The sequence below is a fragment of the Ostrea edulis genome, chromosome 8, assembly GCF_947568905.1.
Source record: "Ostrea edulis chromosome 8, xbOstEdul1.1, whole genome shotgun sequence".
NCBI lineage: Eukaryota > Metazoa > Mollusca > Bivalvia > Ostreida > Ostreidae > Ostrea > Ostrea edulis.
This window is the reverse complement of record NC_079171.1, coordinates 24,878,350-24,897,003: the sequence shown is the minus strand read 5'-3', so window position 1 is coordinate 24,897,003 and position 18,654 is coordinate 24,878,350. Positions and strand designations below refer to the sequence as shown.

The window sequence follows — 18,654 nt, the reverse complement described above, 5'->3', positions numbered from 1 at the left end:
AAGGGGGGGGGGGTTGCTCTCGGTGTCCGGTTGGACCTCTTGCTTTCGTCAGAAAATTGTGTTTTAAAAAGTACGAATAACACATTTTGAAGGTGTCCCCACCTTTGAAAACCAAAACTAATGGTAGACCCCCCCCCCTTTAAAAAATCCTGGATCTGTCCCTGACATATCACATAAATATAAACACACAAGAAGATAAATAATTTTACTAAATAAAAGCATATGGATAATAATAGAAGAAGAAGAAAAAAACAGGAGTAAATAGATGAATGAGCGAATTGTTAATAAACATGAATAGATTATAAAGTATATTAAACATGAATAAATAAATGCATCCCCGATAAATAATAAAGATGTGTTAGTAGCATATTTAAATGGAAAATAAATAACAGAAATAATTCAAAGGCATGAAGATATGAACTTTAAAATGAGTACAGTAATGAAAGCCGACAATTTCTTTTATTATCAATATTATTGCGATTATAATTTTTTATTGTATTTTCATATAAATGACATCGGGCGTAAAAGTGATTGATAGTATTGTTGGTACTAATCTAATTTTATAATACACAACATATTTTCTAAACTTCATCCAACCCTGTTTCAAAATGCTGCTGTCTCTTTCTGTCTAGCATCTTTTTTTAATGACAGGTGGGTGACGTCTGTATTTATATACGGAAAGGTAGAAGTCTATAGGAAAAATAATTGGTTTATATAATTCTCAATTTGACATCAGATAAAGTGTTAATTGGGAATATATGCATTTGCTCGATCAAGATATGGGGCTCACGGCGGTTGTGACCGGTCGACAGGGGATGCTTACTCCTCCTGGGCACCTGATCCCACCTCTGGTATATTCAGGGGTCCGTATTTGCATAACTCTATTTAGTATTGCTTATAGGAGTTATGAGATTGATCACTGTTCGTTATATTCGCCTTTCATGCATATGTTAATGTTTTAGCAGAATCGTTATGTACCGAGATTCAATCTCTTCATGAAAAATAAATTGATATCAACATCAGTCTTGAAGTTCACAAAAACTTTTCCGAGACACTATCTATACTGTATCAATGTAGCCTAATGCCATCATGAATTTTGTTCTAGCCAGTAATTGAAGGCAGGGTGAATTTCAAACACAGAGACATTGTAACGATTGAATGACAAACACAAATCGGACTCAAATGCAGAAAAGCTCACATCATAGATTTTAAAAACCTAAGCAATGTATCTAGCAAGAAAGTGCCTAAGAATTTTCTACAATTCAGGAGTTTAAGCGAGTTGGGCTAGAGTTTTAATGAACACGGCTACATTCTTCTTTTATTAATTCATTATGCACACCTTTCGTCAGTATTGATGTTTTCTCTTAATTGACCGATATACATATTCTAGCACTTGTGAGTTTATCATCTTTTGAAGCTCACGTGAAACTTTTCAAATATTTGTATTAGAGATGTCATCGAGTATTCGACAATCACTCGGTCATACCGATCATCGACTATTTTTCACAGTCGAGTACTCGTTAGATTAGCTTTTTTAAATAATGTTCATAAATCCTTACAGCTATATCTCCCGAAAAGGGGGAGAATGTTCGCGACTGTGAATTAAAACTTTACCTCTCCGAAAACTCGTACCCTGATGGCAATCCAATTATTTGATGGTCTATGAAGGAAAACGGCTTTCCTTTCCTGGCATTCCTAGCTGGTGAGTTTTTGTTCGTGCCTTCAGAGAGAATTTTTTTCATCGACTGGACAATTGGGAGACAAAACTTAGAAATAGGCTCTCGTCCAATATTTGTCGACCAAATTATTTTTGGTTTTGAACAAGAATATATTGTACATGCATTGAAAAAAAAAACACCCTTATACATATGTTTACATGATTCTTTTTATGCCTGAGTACACGTACATTTTCATTGTTGCTTGTACAGCATTTCCGTATCAAAATAAAAATTATCGTGGTGGATTAATTACGATTATCGACAGCCTTTCGTCCCCTGCCGTGTACTTGGCTATCAAAGTGCGCCGAGGTGTGACTCATGCATGAGTTAGCTACACTTGTACCATATCAGTCCGTTTTTTGACTGTGTACTTGACTATCGCTCGACTAAATCGTCCGAGTAAAATTGACATCCCTAATTTTTATCTTCTGATGAATGTTTACATGTAACTATACTTGTCCAATTGAAACTTAAACTGGCATGTATATAAACAGTGTGATTCAATAAAATAACAGGTTTGTGATAATATTTTTTTTAAAACATGATATTCATTAGTTATCTAATTTTATGTTACTCATATTTTTGTTCTTGAATTGCATTATATATTTTTTATCTTAGGAAAGCATTACCCCCTCCCCCGTAAATCCGCTAATGATTACAACACCCTTGTGGAATCTTTGTGAGAATGTCGACAAATCAACTGAATATGAACGATACAACATTGGCATACTCATTGCATTTCACAAGCTTACATGCAAAACACAATGCTTTTTCCATACAATGTCATATTTATTATCAAAATGAATATTCATTGTATCTGAAAATCCACGAGGAAATTTATTGAAGAACTTAATAATATTAAATGATACAGTTTTTTCTCATTTACGCCATTCGAGTAAATATTGACTTCGTTAATTAACTACCATAGCAATACAACGACGTCAAAATGACGTTACAATGTAAATGCATTCATTTCATTGCTATATTTAGAAGCCCATAGAAAGAAAGTGCTTAGAGGAAATCGGATAAAATTAATTGATTGATTTAGAAAGCAAATTTTGTAGCCTTTTGACCCCCAAAAGATTTTAAATTTTGGAAACAGGGCCATTTTTCATGATTTCTGGCTTTAGTCCTTTGAAAAAAAAATTAAGGAGAGGCGCTGGCTGCGGCTCCTCAGTAAATCCGTCACTGTCTTTCCATTCCTAAAATGCTGTTGATGAGGGAGGATAATTTTCTAACTTTTTCCATTTGTAGTCCGTAGCATGAGGGTTTTTAACGAGCCAACTCTGCTGCGATACTCATTTTTAGTGTCATATCTGCAAGACACGTGATTCTCACTTCTAAATGCCGAATGTTTGGGGAAGGATCAGTCAACACCTCCGTTTGGGTCTTAGAATTTTGAATCTATATTTTTACATTGCGTTTAGTAATGCTATGATTATGTTTTGGTATATACGAGTATTATTGATCTTATAAAATATCCTTAGGGATATATCATTAAAGTTATAGTATATATTTTAGGATAGCTCATCAATGTTATGACATTTATCTCAGGATATATTAATGATGTTTTAATATATTATAGGTATATATTAAATTCTACTAATATGAATAAATCAGCGAACCTGAGACAATTTTAATTTCACATATGTATACTTTTGCAACAACACGACCACTACATCAATAACAGTTGAATAGAATATACGAGTATATGAAACATGCGCAAGGTTAGATACTACGAAAAATGACTTTTCTTTTATTAAACTCATTATTTCATTAATTAGGGATCAACATTGGAGTAACAGCGAATTAGCATGCAAAACATCATAAGATGTATCGTACCCCATCAGGAGCAAACTGCAGTATGAGAATAACCAGAACGCTGTAACTGTTACCAATCCATTTTATCAATATCAATATACTATGTTATTAAATACAGTCAGCCAAGAAGCACTCCTAGGCTTCGTTGTACATGGCATGGTGGCTTTCTATATTATTTTAGTGATGTGTATATATCTGAAAGTAGACTAACAATCAAATTCATATGAAACATAATGAGATATGATATTCAGAGAATATCTATTTTTAATCATCTCCCCTATGCGTATTGATCGCTATTAAACGATTGTAAATTCACAGTACATGGCAAGACATTCAGCACACCGTAGATAAGGGAGATAAACACCTTATTCCGACTTGTATCAAATGATTCGTATAAAAAAATACCCCAGGCTATGTTATCCGTCCTGTAGTATATAGTTATGTAGTGTATACTGAGGACACCTCCTAGATCCACCCACCAATTCGCTGTTTGTTTATCCAGTCCCGATACCGTACACTGCCCTCCTCCAACAAACAAGTCTGATTTCTGTCCGTCCACTGCTCGATCCGCTCCCCAATAATTAGGATTAAAAGGATACAGCTGCTGTGCAGTTTTCCCTAAAGCAATGTTGTCTGAAAAAAATCAATAGATATGATATATCTAGAAATACTATACCAACTGATTCTATGAATGTATATATATTCAATCACAAATATGTTAAATATTTGTTCTTTTATTTTTCAATTTATCTACCGTCAATTACAGCTTGTATTGCTTTAACGGTATCGTCGGAAATACTTAGAGAAGGCGGAAGTGTTAACACGTTAAATGTAAAGCTGATTGTAAACCAGATATCAGTACTACTACTTCGTTGGCCCAATGTCACTTTTTAAGCGCTGAGCGCATGCGCCAGCGATTATTAGTAGGGTAGTGAAAGGTCTTCCAATCGACGATAACTATCGACAAACTTATAAAGTATGCAGAACAAGGAACAATAACTCTTGATAGAGATTGAAAGTGTCCTTATGTATTTTCCCTTCTGTAAAATACCGACGCAGCATCATATATTTCTTTAAGTACTTAGAATATTCTTGTGCTGCAATAGAAAGCAAATGTTTCGTGATACGTTTTAAACCGCGTAGGATATAAAAACCGCGTGGGGTGGAATGGATCGCGCGATTTGGAATTTTGTAAACAATCATCGGGAGTTGCTAAAACGCGGAATGAAAAAGTAACGTAAATACTGTATGCACAGTTAATATTATGGCCCAGGGTGATTAGCATTTTGTAAAATCACAGGCTTATTGTTTTGTGAACAAGGGTAGCAAATATTTCAGTGAAAATGGGAAGTCATCCTCATATTCGTCCGTTTCATATAGTTCATAAGTTACACATATTTACTCACATGGTATATGCATGTACTTATTTCAAAATCGTCAAAATTTACTATTTAAGCAAGTGCTTGTGGACAACACCCCTTTTCCTGGATTTTCAATTTTCTGACATCCTTTCCCTCAACCGATTGTGACAGTATGTCGTTTCACAGATATATATAAAAATTGAAAATAAAAAAAATACCGAAAAAGAAATAACCTTTCAAATCGTATTACTTCTCTATTAACCTATCCAAGAGGTTTTCATCCCCTGAAAACAACATTGAAAAGATAAATTTACAACTGCAACCTGTTTTTCTGTTCTCCAGCTGTTGGTTTTGATCTCTCTCTCTCTCTCTCTCTCTCTCTCTCTCTCTCTTGTGAGACTGTGATCGCCATTTGATAACTTGATGTTTCTATTCTCTATCCATATGTATTGCTGTCATAGTGACGCAATTACAGTATTGTTGTAAAACACTTTCTAACTTTTATACTAAGCTTAATCAATTTATGGTGCCGAATATTTTAAGAGGAACTATTTTAACGCTTGTAAAGAAATTCCTGAACTCATCATGACTCCTGGGTTTATAGTTTCAACAAACTTGATTATGGATCACAAAACAATGGTGGTAGGTTCGCAGTTTAGAGATTGTGAAGAGAATTACCAGATGGTATATTCCCGTGTAACACATGGAACAATACATTGGGGAGGGACTCTTATATATTCATAGTAAATAATTATTTGTCATTAAAGTGGAAATCACTGTATGTTGTATCCTAGCACCCACAATTGTGAATTCTCATGTTAATATAAACAGTTTAGGGAAATTATATATTGTTAGCTAAACGACAATAAGTATCATTAGCTTGTTGTCTTTGAAAAAAAACCTCTGATTGGGGTCGATATTTGCTTAAACGATAAAGTAAAGAAAATCAAGCTCCTTTAAGTGTTGATTGCAATAGCAAATTTTACTGGTAAACATTGGTCACGATTGACGCGCGGAATACAAATAGCCGTTTAACGTCTCTCTCACGAGAATATTTCACTCATATGGATACGTCTCCACTGCCGGTGAAGGGCTGTACATTTTAGGCCTATGCTTAGCGCTTCCGGCCTTTGGGCAGGGAGGGATCTTTATTGTGCCACAGCTGCTGTGATACGGGACCTCGATGTTTGCGGTCTCATCTGAAGGACCGTACGACAAACAAGAGAGAATGGGGACCTTTTCTAATCCATATATATATATATATACATATGCATAGATAGATAGATAGATAGATACGTAAGAAGAACAAATCTCTTGCTGTGGCCTTCAATTCGACATTTAGAGATATCGACGACGTTTTGTCTATTAACAATGATAACTTTCATTCATATTGTCAATTTGATATATCCCTATGAGCTCGAAATTAAAGACACCACAGAGTCGTTCACTTTATATTTAGTCATACTTAGATATTTTATTGAAAGTAGACATTAACGGCAAGCTGACAACTCAACTGTATGACAAACGGGATGATTTCAGTTTCTCCACCGTCAACTTCCCATATTTATGCAGCAATATTCCATTATCACCTGCATATGATGTTTATGTGTCTCAACTGATCCGATACGCAAGGGCTTATTTAGCGTATGGTCAGTTTTTATACGCCCGTCATAATACGGGACGTATTATGTTATGGCGTTGTCCGTGCGTCTGTCCGGCTGGCTGGTCATCCGTCCGTCCGTCCGTCCGTCACGGGCCATGTTTTCCGGACCCTTTTCCGTAACAGATGCATGTACAACTTTGAAATTAGGTCACAATATCACACTCAAGAATTGTAAAACTGAGTTCGCATTTCAGCTGGATTGGTCCATCCTTGACCTACTCTAGGGCTATAAGTAGATAAACAGTTTTTCTGACTTTTTTCGTTACAGATACAGATATTTCCCTGAAATATACACATAAGGTTCCTTTCAGAGGAATATGAGTTCATTTTGCATTTCAGCTGGAATGGTCAGTCCGTCAGTGACCTACATAAGGACTAAAAGTAGGTCAAAGAGTTTTCCGGGCTGCTTTTGATTAGGGATACAGATATTGCCCTGATATTTAGTCATCAGCTTCCTCTCGGAGGAAAACAAGTTCAGTTTGCATCTCAGCTGGATTTGATCATCATTGACCTACTTTTGAGCTAAAAATAGGTCAAACAGTTTTCCGGTTTTTTTTCCATTGCAGATACAGATATTGCCCTGATATTTAGTCAGAGGCTTCCTCTCGGAGTAATACAAGTTCTGTTTGCATTTCAGCTGTATTTGTCCATCCTTGACCTACTTTTTGGAAAAAATAGGTAAAACAGTTTTCGGGGCTTTTCTTTCATTACGGATACAGATAGTGCCTCTCAAAGGAATACAAGTTCAATTTGCATTTCAGCTGGACTGGTCCATCTGTGACCTACTTTTTGGAAAAAATAGGTCAAACGATTTTCCAGGCTTTTTTCATTACGGATATAGATATTGCCATGATATTTTGTCAAAGGCTTCCTCTCCGAGGAATACAAGTTCAGTTTGCATTTCAGCAGGATTGGTCCATCCTTGACCTACTTTTTGATTAAAAATAGGTCAGACAGTTTTCTGAGCTTTTTTTCATTATGGATACAGTTATTGCCCTGATATTTAGTCGAAGGCTTCCTCACGGAGGAAGACAAGTGTAGTTAACATTTCACCTGGATTGGCGCACTACGACCTACAGTACTTTAGGGGTAAAAGTAGGTCAAACAGTTTTCCAGATTTTTTTTAGTATGGCCACAGGTATTGCTCTGAAATTTAGTCATAACCTCAATCTCGGTGAAACTTTAAGAAAAACCAGTTCACATGTCAGATGGATTGGTGTACCATGACCAATTTTAAGGCTTTTCTATTCAGAATATGTGTTGTATGAATTCAGAGTGCACAATGTGCTTCTAGGTTGATTTCACTGTCCGGCGGGCGTATATTGTACCGTTTGCGATACTCTCGTTAAATGGAGCCAAGCTACTGACATACAAGTTGATGGTACAGGGGTTTCAACAGTCTCAATTGAAGACAGTATTTCGCAAATTCTATGGTCGTTATAACGATCTAGTTTTTCAATACAACCTACATGTATCATTGAGTCAAATGCTGTCTGACGTGTGTCATACTTATTTTTAGACCATTCTTGGCGAACGAACAGTGATCAATCTCATAACTCCCATAAGCAATACAAAATATATAGTTGGGCATACACGGACCCCTGGATACACAGGAAGCGTGATCAGGTGCCTAGGATGAGTAAGCATCCCCTGTCGACCGGTCACACCCGCCGTGAGCTCTATATCAATGTGTGAAATAAGATAACGTCATATGTATGCACAAGTAATTTCATGGTGTATTGAGATCCGAAATATGCTTTGTTAAAAATATTGATATGAGAATAAAGATGGAGAATTACGGACATGCTGAAAACGACCTGAAATTAAAAAAAAAGTCGAATACAAATGAAAAGGTGCAAACTCTATTGCATCATTATGTACATTCACAAAAAGATGCATAGAAACAAGAGATACATGGGGCACATTGTTCACCTGAGTAGTCGTCCTGCCTTCTTCCTGCCTATATATATATTCAAAACTTTGATTCCCTATATCAAGGCCTTACCTACTCCTGGGTACCATGCTATGAACAGCATTGGAACTAATACATTTTAGAAAACTTTCATGTTTTAGCCCACTGGTTCTTGATACGATATTCTAAATAGTTCTCCTAAATATCTGCATATTAGACTCCTATTGTGGCCGTACCCTACCCCAGGGAGCATGGTTTTAGCAAATTCAATCAACTCTATATCAGGAATCTTTCATGAAAATTCAAACTTTTATGACCCAGTGATTCTACATATGATTTTCAAAGCTTTGCCTCTATGACATCATGACAAATTTTGATCACTTATTTTGACCCAACTTTATCCCCGGGAACCATAATTTCTTCAAACGTTAATCTGGTCTAAGTCATGAAGCTGTCATGCGAATTTCAACTTGTTCAGCCCGTTCACTATGTATCGGCTTACTTTGATTCCCTATTGTGGCCCCACTCTGTTCCCGGGGCCATGGTTAAAACAAAATTGAAGCTACTTTATGTCTGAAAGTTTGCATACAATTTTTAACTTTTCTGGTCCAGTGGTTCTTGAAAAGATTTTTAAATGACCCAACCCTATTTCTAGCTTTTCCTCATCACCTCCCTTTTGAAGTTTGAAGGGCATATTGACCTCAATTTGCATAAACTTGAATCCCCGTTATGGATGATATGTTCTAAGTTTGATTAAATCAGTCCAGCGGCTCTGGCAAAAATGTGAAATTGCGAATTTTTTTTACAGACAGACAACAAACAAATGGTAATGAAAAAAATCTTATCCGAGGTGGGCGAAATCAGTTACTCAAATTATTGTACAAAATGAAATTATTTCAGTAATAATCATTAATTCTTTGATTAAACAAAACATATCATTTACTGACGGTCAATTATAACCAGACACATTTGCATGCAAATAAACGGTACATGGGATTGGGGAGTGCAACGTACCTGTATTACGCGCCCCTATATGTATATCACAAGTGCATATCAGCAGTTAACGTGACGTTGTGAAAATAAATAATCATCACTGCTTTGTCAAGTGTTGTCTATCTAACCATCAATAGTGCAACTCACTTTTATATTCTTTACCGCTAACTAGAATATATGTTACACATACATGTACTTGTAAGACACTAATGAATTCACCTTCCAAATCAAAATATCAGCCCACAATTTCCTGAAACTTAGATGGTAAAAAGAAATTACTCACCGTATAATCTGACTTTGGAAACAAATACACATGTTAAAATGAAGATCCGAATCATATTCAATTGAAACAATATCGACCTACAGGAATTCAATAAGCAGGCGCAATAAAAAAGAAGAGAATACAGTCCTACAAACAGGACGTAAAATTCTGATCAGTTCACGGTTTATTTCATCACATCATTGTGAAACAGGGGGTATTCAAATATTCATTGAGGAGCTTGTATGAACTGCACTTACACAAAATTAAACATTTTTATTTAACATGTCTTTATACGACTCAATAGCGTAGCCTCCATTGAGTGAAAAACCCATTTGTCTGTACATGACTTTATAAAGTAAATTTCATAAATTACCATAAAGTTATTATTTGTTTAACTGTTTTCATGTTAAACAGTTTGACAGTCAGTCATGATTGAGTGAAAGAGCGATATCTTCCCCTTGAAAACCCCATTGCATAGAAAGTTAAAGGTGGTTTTCATATTGAAAATAAAATATACGACCAATCTTCAATTTCGTATTTACTCGAAGATAAAGAAATCAGTCATAAATACGTTTTTGGTATCAACACTTTCGTGAGGCAGTAGTTTGAGCGATAGTACAACTAAAGTAGTAACATTTTGTCATTTCAAGTTCGAGACCTACTTTTGTCTAAACACTTTGTTTTTGTTACGTTTCATCTTCTTTTATTTGTCCGTATGTTTTATAATTAACACAATTTCAATGGGCTCTATTTTACAATTCATGCTCTGAAATATTTTCGGGTTTTACTTAGAGGCCACATAAGTGTCCCATATATAATAAGAATTTGTTTACATCGATATCTTCTGTAAACTCAGCTACCGAAATATTACAAATCGGCAAGAAAATAAATTGGACCAAGAAAGAAAATTAATCCTTTAACAGTTCCACTTGTAGGTAAGTCCGTACTCGCAGTATTAACTGATAAACGTATAGTAAGTGTATTTATTTTCATTTATTGGTTAAAACTAATAAATTATCCAATGAAATATATAGGTCACCACATCTTTTAAAGGAATACGAGATATACATAAACAGAATCACATATCAACGTCAGAAATTACAATTTTCCTTTAAAAGCATTATCAAAATATTTCAAAACAAAACTGGATATAGTGACAGAATAGTATCCATAGAATTTTATAAAACTACTTTTTCATAAAAATATACAAAATGTCTGTAACAAATAAAGACAAGCTATCGCATAATGGATTTGATAAGGATATCAAGCAAAACAGAGTCATTGCCATTAGATTAAATATTTTAAACACATCATTGATTTATCATATATAACTTAGACTTTTGCAATATTTCATATATTTTTTTAAATAACTGAAAGAAAGTAATCCATCAAAATAAATGTTTTTATCATGTATAACTCTAAATAAGTAATTAATTTTGCAAAATTATACGACTTAACACGAGGATGGAATTACTTTAAAAACAAACAAAAACATTGACATCGAAAGCAGAATATGTTATGCATTTTGAATTAGTTTTTATAACACAGACAATCAGCAATAATATGCCTACTACAGTGTATGATGAAGAGCGTGAAATTTTACAGCAAAATCGGCAATTCACACAAAATATATGTTACATGTAAAGTCCGAAACAAATCACTTTCCTGCGTTCGTTTAGATGTGTTCATTAATCAGGGGATGATGGTTAGTGAAGGTGCAAGCAGGGACATAGCTAAAACAAAATGATGTGCACGCCAATTAAGCAAGGGATATGGGGCCGCCTGAAGACAAAATGTACGCTTAGATTTCAAAAATGCCAATTTAAATTTAAATAAACTAATTTCAATAATTTAAAAATTCAGTAAATCTAGTTAGAAAGTACTTAATTTAAGGATGCTTCAACAAACTTTTATTTCCCTAGTATTGCTTCATTGACTGAATGATGTGCATGCCATGACGTGCTGGTGTGTACAAGGTGCTGTAAGAAGGCATACAACTTGTAAAATGCTGAAGATTTTATTTAGACAATGACACAAATAAAGTGACATATTTACTACGATTTTATCGTACGGGGTACACAAATGTGAAGATTCGACGATGTTAATGGATAAAGTGTTGTAGATCTTCACAATATGAGACTTGAAGACACACCGATTTTGAGGAAATGATTAGCATATACATGTATTTCTGTTTGAATGATCTAGTTATGGAGTTACGATAATCATAATTAGGATATTGACTATGAGATGTCTGGATGGTTCGACCTACCAATTTGTTCGGCTACTGGAATAGAAGGGAGGATATGATGTAACAGAGGTTATATATATTCAAAGGGATGTATTTAGAGCCGGAGAGCCGAATATACTCTACATTGAATATTCCGGAAAGTGCATTCGCAATCAAAAATGAATGATATTAATGATATATACACGTATTCCTAGACAGGATAAGCGCTAGTATCTCTCTCGTGAGCAAGCCAAACAACGGAGATTGTAATTTATAGTGTGATTCGTGTGTACTATTAGTATCCTTGTACACCCTTTACTATTTTGGGGACATCTTGTGTAAACCTTTGCCCACGAAAGGATTTGAAAATCTAACAGCTTGCGAAGTTGATCATTTTAGTGGTATGTATGTACCCGTGGTTGTATGTATGTTTGTATGTATGTATTCATGCATTATATGCATGTGTAGTTACATTAATGTTTGCTAGAAGAGGTCACATGTTTACTTAAGAAAACACCACTTTGCAGATGATATAATGATATATCTAAGAATGCCTAACATCCCAGATTTCTCTCTTTTCGATTAACGATTTTACATACATATTGTAAGTACATTGTACTAAACGAAATTACGAAAAAAATAAATATGAAAAACATCATTATGAAAATGTTAACATTTACATGACATGTTAAATGTGAATTACAAATGGTTGATCCACTTTCCTTGCATCACACGGCCTTATGTAATATATTGTTCCATGTGGTTACATAACTGACTCAATTATCCACATTTCCATTTCCGCTTTAAATATTACAACAACGTGAATTCAGGTAATTATACTGTAAAGCTTGACATAATTTTCTAAGCAGAAGTTACTTGTAATAATCATATTAGCAGCGATGGGTTAATTAAGCGACATGAGACTACTTCGGTTGACTTCATTCTACGACCTCAGTTATCTATAATTTAGCCTCCAGGTTACTTCATCTGAACATGATAAACCGATTGGCTTGTAATACTTCCCCGACTCCAGGCTACTTGAGTTCAACATGGCTCATGGGCCACATATGTTACCAGGCCCGGCCATTGTTCAGATGTTGAGATTTTTGAAAGATTTTGATTCCCCATTGTGACCCACCCTACCCCGGGATCCATGATTTGAACAAACTTGAATATGCGCTATGCCAGGAAACTGTAATGTACAGTACATGTATATGAAAACCTTTACTGGCTCAGTGATTCTTGAGAAGATTTTTAATGGATGTAAAACTTTGATCACCCACTGTGGCCCCAGTCTTTCTCAGGGGGGGTCATACTTTGAAGAAACTTGAATCTGTACAATCAAGAATCTTTTGTGTAAATTTCACCTTCCCTGACCCAGTGGTTCTTGAAAATATTTTAAAATATTCTCCCTATATATTTGCATGGAAAACTTTGATCCTCTATTGTGACTCACCCTACTCTGGGGCATGAAGAAACTTGAATCTACACTGTATCAGGAAACTGTCATGCATATGTAATCTTTTCTGACCCAGTGGTTCATTAGAAGATTTTAAAAGATTTTCCTATATTTCTAGCATTGTGGCCCCATCCTATCCTCGGAGAGCATGATTTGAACAAGCTTGATTCTGCTTTATGTCTGAAAGCTTTCATGTAAATGTCAACTTTTTTTACCCAGCGGTTCTTAAGAAGAAATTCAAATGACCCCATCGTATTTCTGGATTTTGGTGATTCATTTTTAAAAGAAACGTGAATCCCCTTGACCCTTGATTTATGTGTACCAAGTTTGATTGAAATTGGCTAAGTAGATCTAGAAAAGAGAATGTGAATTTTTTTAGACAGATGAAGAGCGGACAACGGGTGATCAGAATAGCCCACTTCAGCTTTCAGCTCAGGTGAGCTAAAAGTTATTTTAATCCTCTGAGTTCACACAGTTTGAATTAATTGTTACATGTAAGGTAGGGCTAATTCAAATAACTTAAGTCCACGAAATCAGACTATTCGAGATACAGATGATGACCCAATTTCTCTGACAACACATCACTTAAGTTGACCATAATGAACCTGTTGACTCAATTCACCAAGCCCTTGGTACCCGCTAGCGTCTTCTACGCTGTCGTAAATCGCTGTAGCGGGTTCATCGTACCCTGTGATATAGTGAATGGTTACATTAGGTACACTGCCTTCTGTGGACAACTGCTCGTTCATTTTGTTCTGTGGGTCTTTCGGTTGATTTTTCTTATCTCTCAGATAGCTATTCAAATTGAAATTAAGACATGGTATTGATAAGTGATACATATCATTACAGTTCGTTTATACAGAATAGCGACAAAAGATATAATGGACTTCGTACATGCTATTTTACATTGGACTTGAAAATAGAATGTTTACAGTGGAACTCTTACCGGACAATGAGATATATGTTGAGAACAACACTTAGACAGAAACTCGCCACAAGCCCGTATAGAGCTGGGTATAATTGACTGTTAGAACTGGAATCTAAAGACTGCCCGATTACTGCAATAAAATATAAAAGACTCGAGTAATCGATTTAACGTTCAGAATGATCGCAATTTCTTTTTATCCTGTCCATCTTTTTCAAACATAAAGTTGACAGGAGTCTACAACGTGTGTGTTTTCACGACTATCCATGTTTAGTAGATGCCAAACGTCATCAAATTGTCGTTTGATAATTCATACTCAGCCTTAACAAATGACAATATACTAACATGAACTTAACACTTTATATGTCCGGTAACCAAATTTGAAGTCAAATCAAAATCAGAGAAGACTGTCCCACGCAGAATCCAGACTTGGTGAGGGCCAATACCAGTCCATCATTGAGGGCACCTGATTCCGGTCTTCGTGTCTTCTTGACAGTTGTGTAAAACTGCAAGTCTGGTGAGTGGAAATGGCAGTTTAATCAAATGGTTCTGCCAGCCACACATAACCCTAGCTTTTTAGAAATAGATAGAGCCATTGGAGGTCTGGCACACTGGTGAGCTGTATAATTTTGTAGAAATAGGCCCAAGGAATGTGCGTTAGCAATGATGTTTACCTCGCCGTTGATTTCCTCTTCGTCATTCCATGTACATGATTTTACTGGCTTGGCAGGTAGCAGTTTGGAGGGTGAAATCGTCAGTGCACATGAACACAGCATCCCAGTATTCATCAAGACTTGGACGGTCCCAATCTGGGGTTTGGTCACTTGTACCCGAACCAGCAGGTGCATCAATGTCTCGGAGGGCACCAACTCGGGCGGCGGAATGTTGAGAGAAATAGGTATATTATGGCTTGAAATAACTTTTTTTTGCCTCGGTTTCTTCGATAGGTGTTTGTCGTCCTCATGTTTAATTCTTGAATTCCTTAGAAGTACTGTCCAGATGAGGGAGATGCTTGTATTTGTCAGAGATGTGAGTTGGGGAGGTAGCTTGTTTAATAAATATTGTTCAAGAGATGAAGGAAGTGATCAATGTAGATATAATGTCTATTACTTGTTCTTTTAAAAGCACATTTCCCAGAGTCAGGCCTTCAGATAAGCATATTGATCAGTTTGAGGGAGAGCACTAGTTCTGGTTTGTTTGATAATTACCCCCTTTGACCATTAGGTGTTGTGCATACTACTTTTGTTTTCACCATCAGGAGGGCTTAGAAAAGAATTTAGGAACATGACATGGATTGAAAGTTTTGTTGGAGAGTCGGTCACTTAATCAGAGCATTTTCAGGTCCATACATGTAGAGTATGTAAGTGAAGTCGGAAATTTTCTAGATTTTAGAGCAGGTCTGTCCTTTCATCATTCTGTAGTTCATCTCCTTCTACAGAGGTTATCATGATTACATGTACAGCATGTAGCACTACATGTTAGGTCACTTATACCATAGATACAATTAACATGTAATATAATTTGTTAGGTTCTTATCGTGAACACTCTCCGCACTCAAAAATGACAATATCAGATACAGATATGTAGGTTTTAAAAAAAAGTTTATTGCGAACAGATTTAGGGCAGTCGACGTGACGGGTTGGTGTAGTTTCACTTGGAACAAGTCAAATTTCTCAAATATATAAGTTAAAGTCCATCAGAGGGGATCTCTGCATTTTTAAAGGTAGCAGGGGACAGTTTCACAATATAGGCCCGGTAAAGTTTCTATAAAAATGGAGATATTTTGGATAGATATTAGATGTGTAAAAAAAAAGTGTAAAATAATTTTAGGATACATTTCAAGTGTAGCTGAGTGCTTAGTGGAAAAAAAATGATATGCGACATGTAGGTGTCACAATGATGCCTAGTATATAGATGGGTGCAAATGCGAAACTAAGACACGTGGTCAGCAGCTGAAGAAATTCAGACTAAAACCAAGAGGGTCCAGGAAAAGGTAGGTAGCTCAGAGGGAAGGTGGATAGCCCCATATATAAGGGATATTTTTAAGATGGTCAGACAAGGTTCTTGACTGTGCACATCGTCTATATCCCCTCGCTTGGTAATGTGGTGGTGTGGGGGTGATGCGGATGTAGCCCAAATAGCAGAAAATCAAAGCAACAAGGGGACACATTCTCAGGGCATGTTTTGTGCAGTAACAGCTGTATGTATGGGTGACATTTAATTTAGGGCACTAATTTAATAACTACACTTATATGAAATACAAATATTGAGAAAACAGGGTAGTATAATTTTTCATTAACCTGTCATAACCTGACTTATATGTATACCTCCTTCCCACAAGTTGAAAAACCAAAATAAAAAAACTGTCCTCTGCCATCTTAGTATCTTGTATGTACGATTTATTAACTCGTACGGACAACATAGCATCATTTGGCTGTAATACACCTTCATAAAGCACCTTTGAGCGTACATAATGTATGGAAATGATGCTATATAAATATTATATTATTATTATAACAAGCAAAAGTTTACTTGGCAATATTATATTCTATAAAAATAATCAATAATTCATACACATTAGGAAGAACCATATGGGCTTAATAGAACAAACATAACAAGTAAAATTAAGCATATTCTCAAACTAAAATATTTTTAATATACCGATGCATGCATGATGCATTTTTGATTCCCTGAACCATATTACAAAACTTATACGGTACCAATTTTGATGCACCAGATGCGCATTTCGACAAATAATGTCTCTTCAGTGATGCTCAACCGAAATGTTTGAAATCCGAAATAACTATGAAGTTTAGAGCTAAATATAGCCAAAAACAGCGTGCCAAAAAGTGGAGCCAAATTCATCCGATGATAAGAGCTATGCATGAGGGAGATAATCCTTAATTTTGAAATGAATTTCTAAATTTTATAACAGCAATTAAATATACATCTGTATTTTCAAGTTAGTAATGAAGTACTTAGCTACTGGGCTGTAGAGACCCCCGGGGACTAATAGTCCACCAGCAGAGGCCTCGACCCATGGGTCATAATATAAAACTTATACGGTACCAATTTTGATGAACCAGATGCGCATTTCGAGAAATAATGTCTCTTCAGCGATGCTCAACCGAAATGTTTGAAATCCAAAATAACTATGAAGTTTTAGAGCTAAATATAGCCAAAAACAGCCATATCCTATGAAATGTTACCTTATACATTTTGGCCTGAATGCTTCTTTTCATGTTTTATTTGTCTTGTACAGCAACCAGGGGAACATGTGAGGGAACGGGCATGCAGAAAATAATTTTATTACAGTCCGATTCGTGTGTCCAAACTGCAATTGTACTGCATTCGTTATGTAATTGTCAACTAAATGAAGGTTTTGATGATGAAGAGATAAATGCGATTTCTCATAATGTTACCTTTAAGTGGTAAATACTTACACAAGCCTGTCACACTGTCACATTGGATATTGTATCTCTTTCCACAGTTGTAACCAAACCAACCTTCCAGACACTCTAACAGGAAGTGAAAACACACTGCATTAGATGCATCTTGCTAAATATGAATGTATGTATATGACCATAAAAAACAAAACAAAAGAAACATCGGAATGTGAAATTAATCATTTCACCACAGGTCTTATTTTGACACGAATTTTCCATTGCAGAATCTGAAAATATGCATAAAGTTCCGGAATATCTATAATTCATCCATCAACACTTCCTTAAACAGTAAAAAAATGCCTACACATGTATTTCCTTAGTTCATACCCACTCTTCTAAAAAGCCGGAGATGACACCTGGGACATTTATTGATCGCATATGGCCATCTTTCGTAAAAAAAAATCGAGATTACAGTAGCAAATGGCAATAAGTAAACTAAAGAAGCCATCTTATTGAAACGTTCAAATAATACTTATAATATATCCCATCTTCAAGAAGAAAGAAAAATATGCGGACAATTCAGTCTTATTGCATAAATATTGCATGTAGTTGAGGGTGATTGAATTGAAAATTTTCACCCGAGAAAACCATTGTCAACCGATGCGTAGCTTCGTCTTCCTTTACCGGTATATATAATGCATCTTTCAACCATTTGACCTTTTATTTGGTGTATAATCCATTTATTTCACTCTATGTAACCTGAATGCACAGTCAATTTTGTAGTTGCTTTCAATGTTACTTATATTTACTCTTACCCGTCATTTCACAAATGTTAATTCCAGCTTTTTGATGAGAGAAACTATTTGTTTTTCTATTTAAAGTAAGAAAAGAAACTTATAAGTGTTTTGATGCATGTATCAAACGAAA

At 35.5% G+C, this 18,654-nt stretch overlaps 1 pseudogene; it reads right to left on the bottom strand.

Moving 5' to 3' along the window:
- The window catches only part of LOC125667212 (uncharacterized), a 303,650-nt pseudogene that overhangs the window by 7,965 nt on the left and 277,031 nt on the right, over nucleotides 1-18,654 (bottom strand).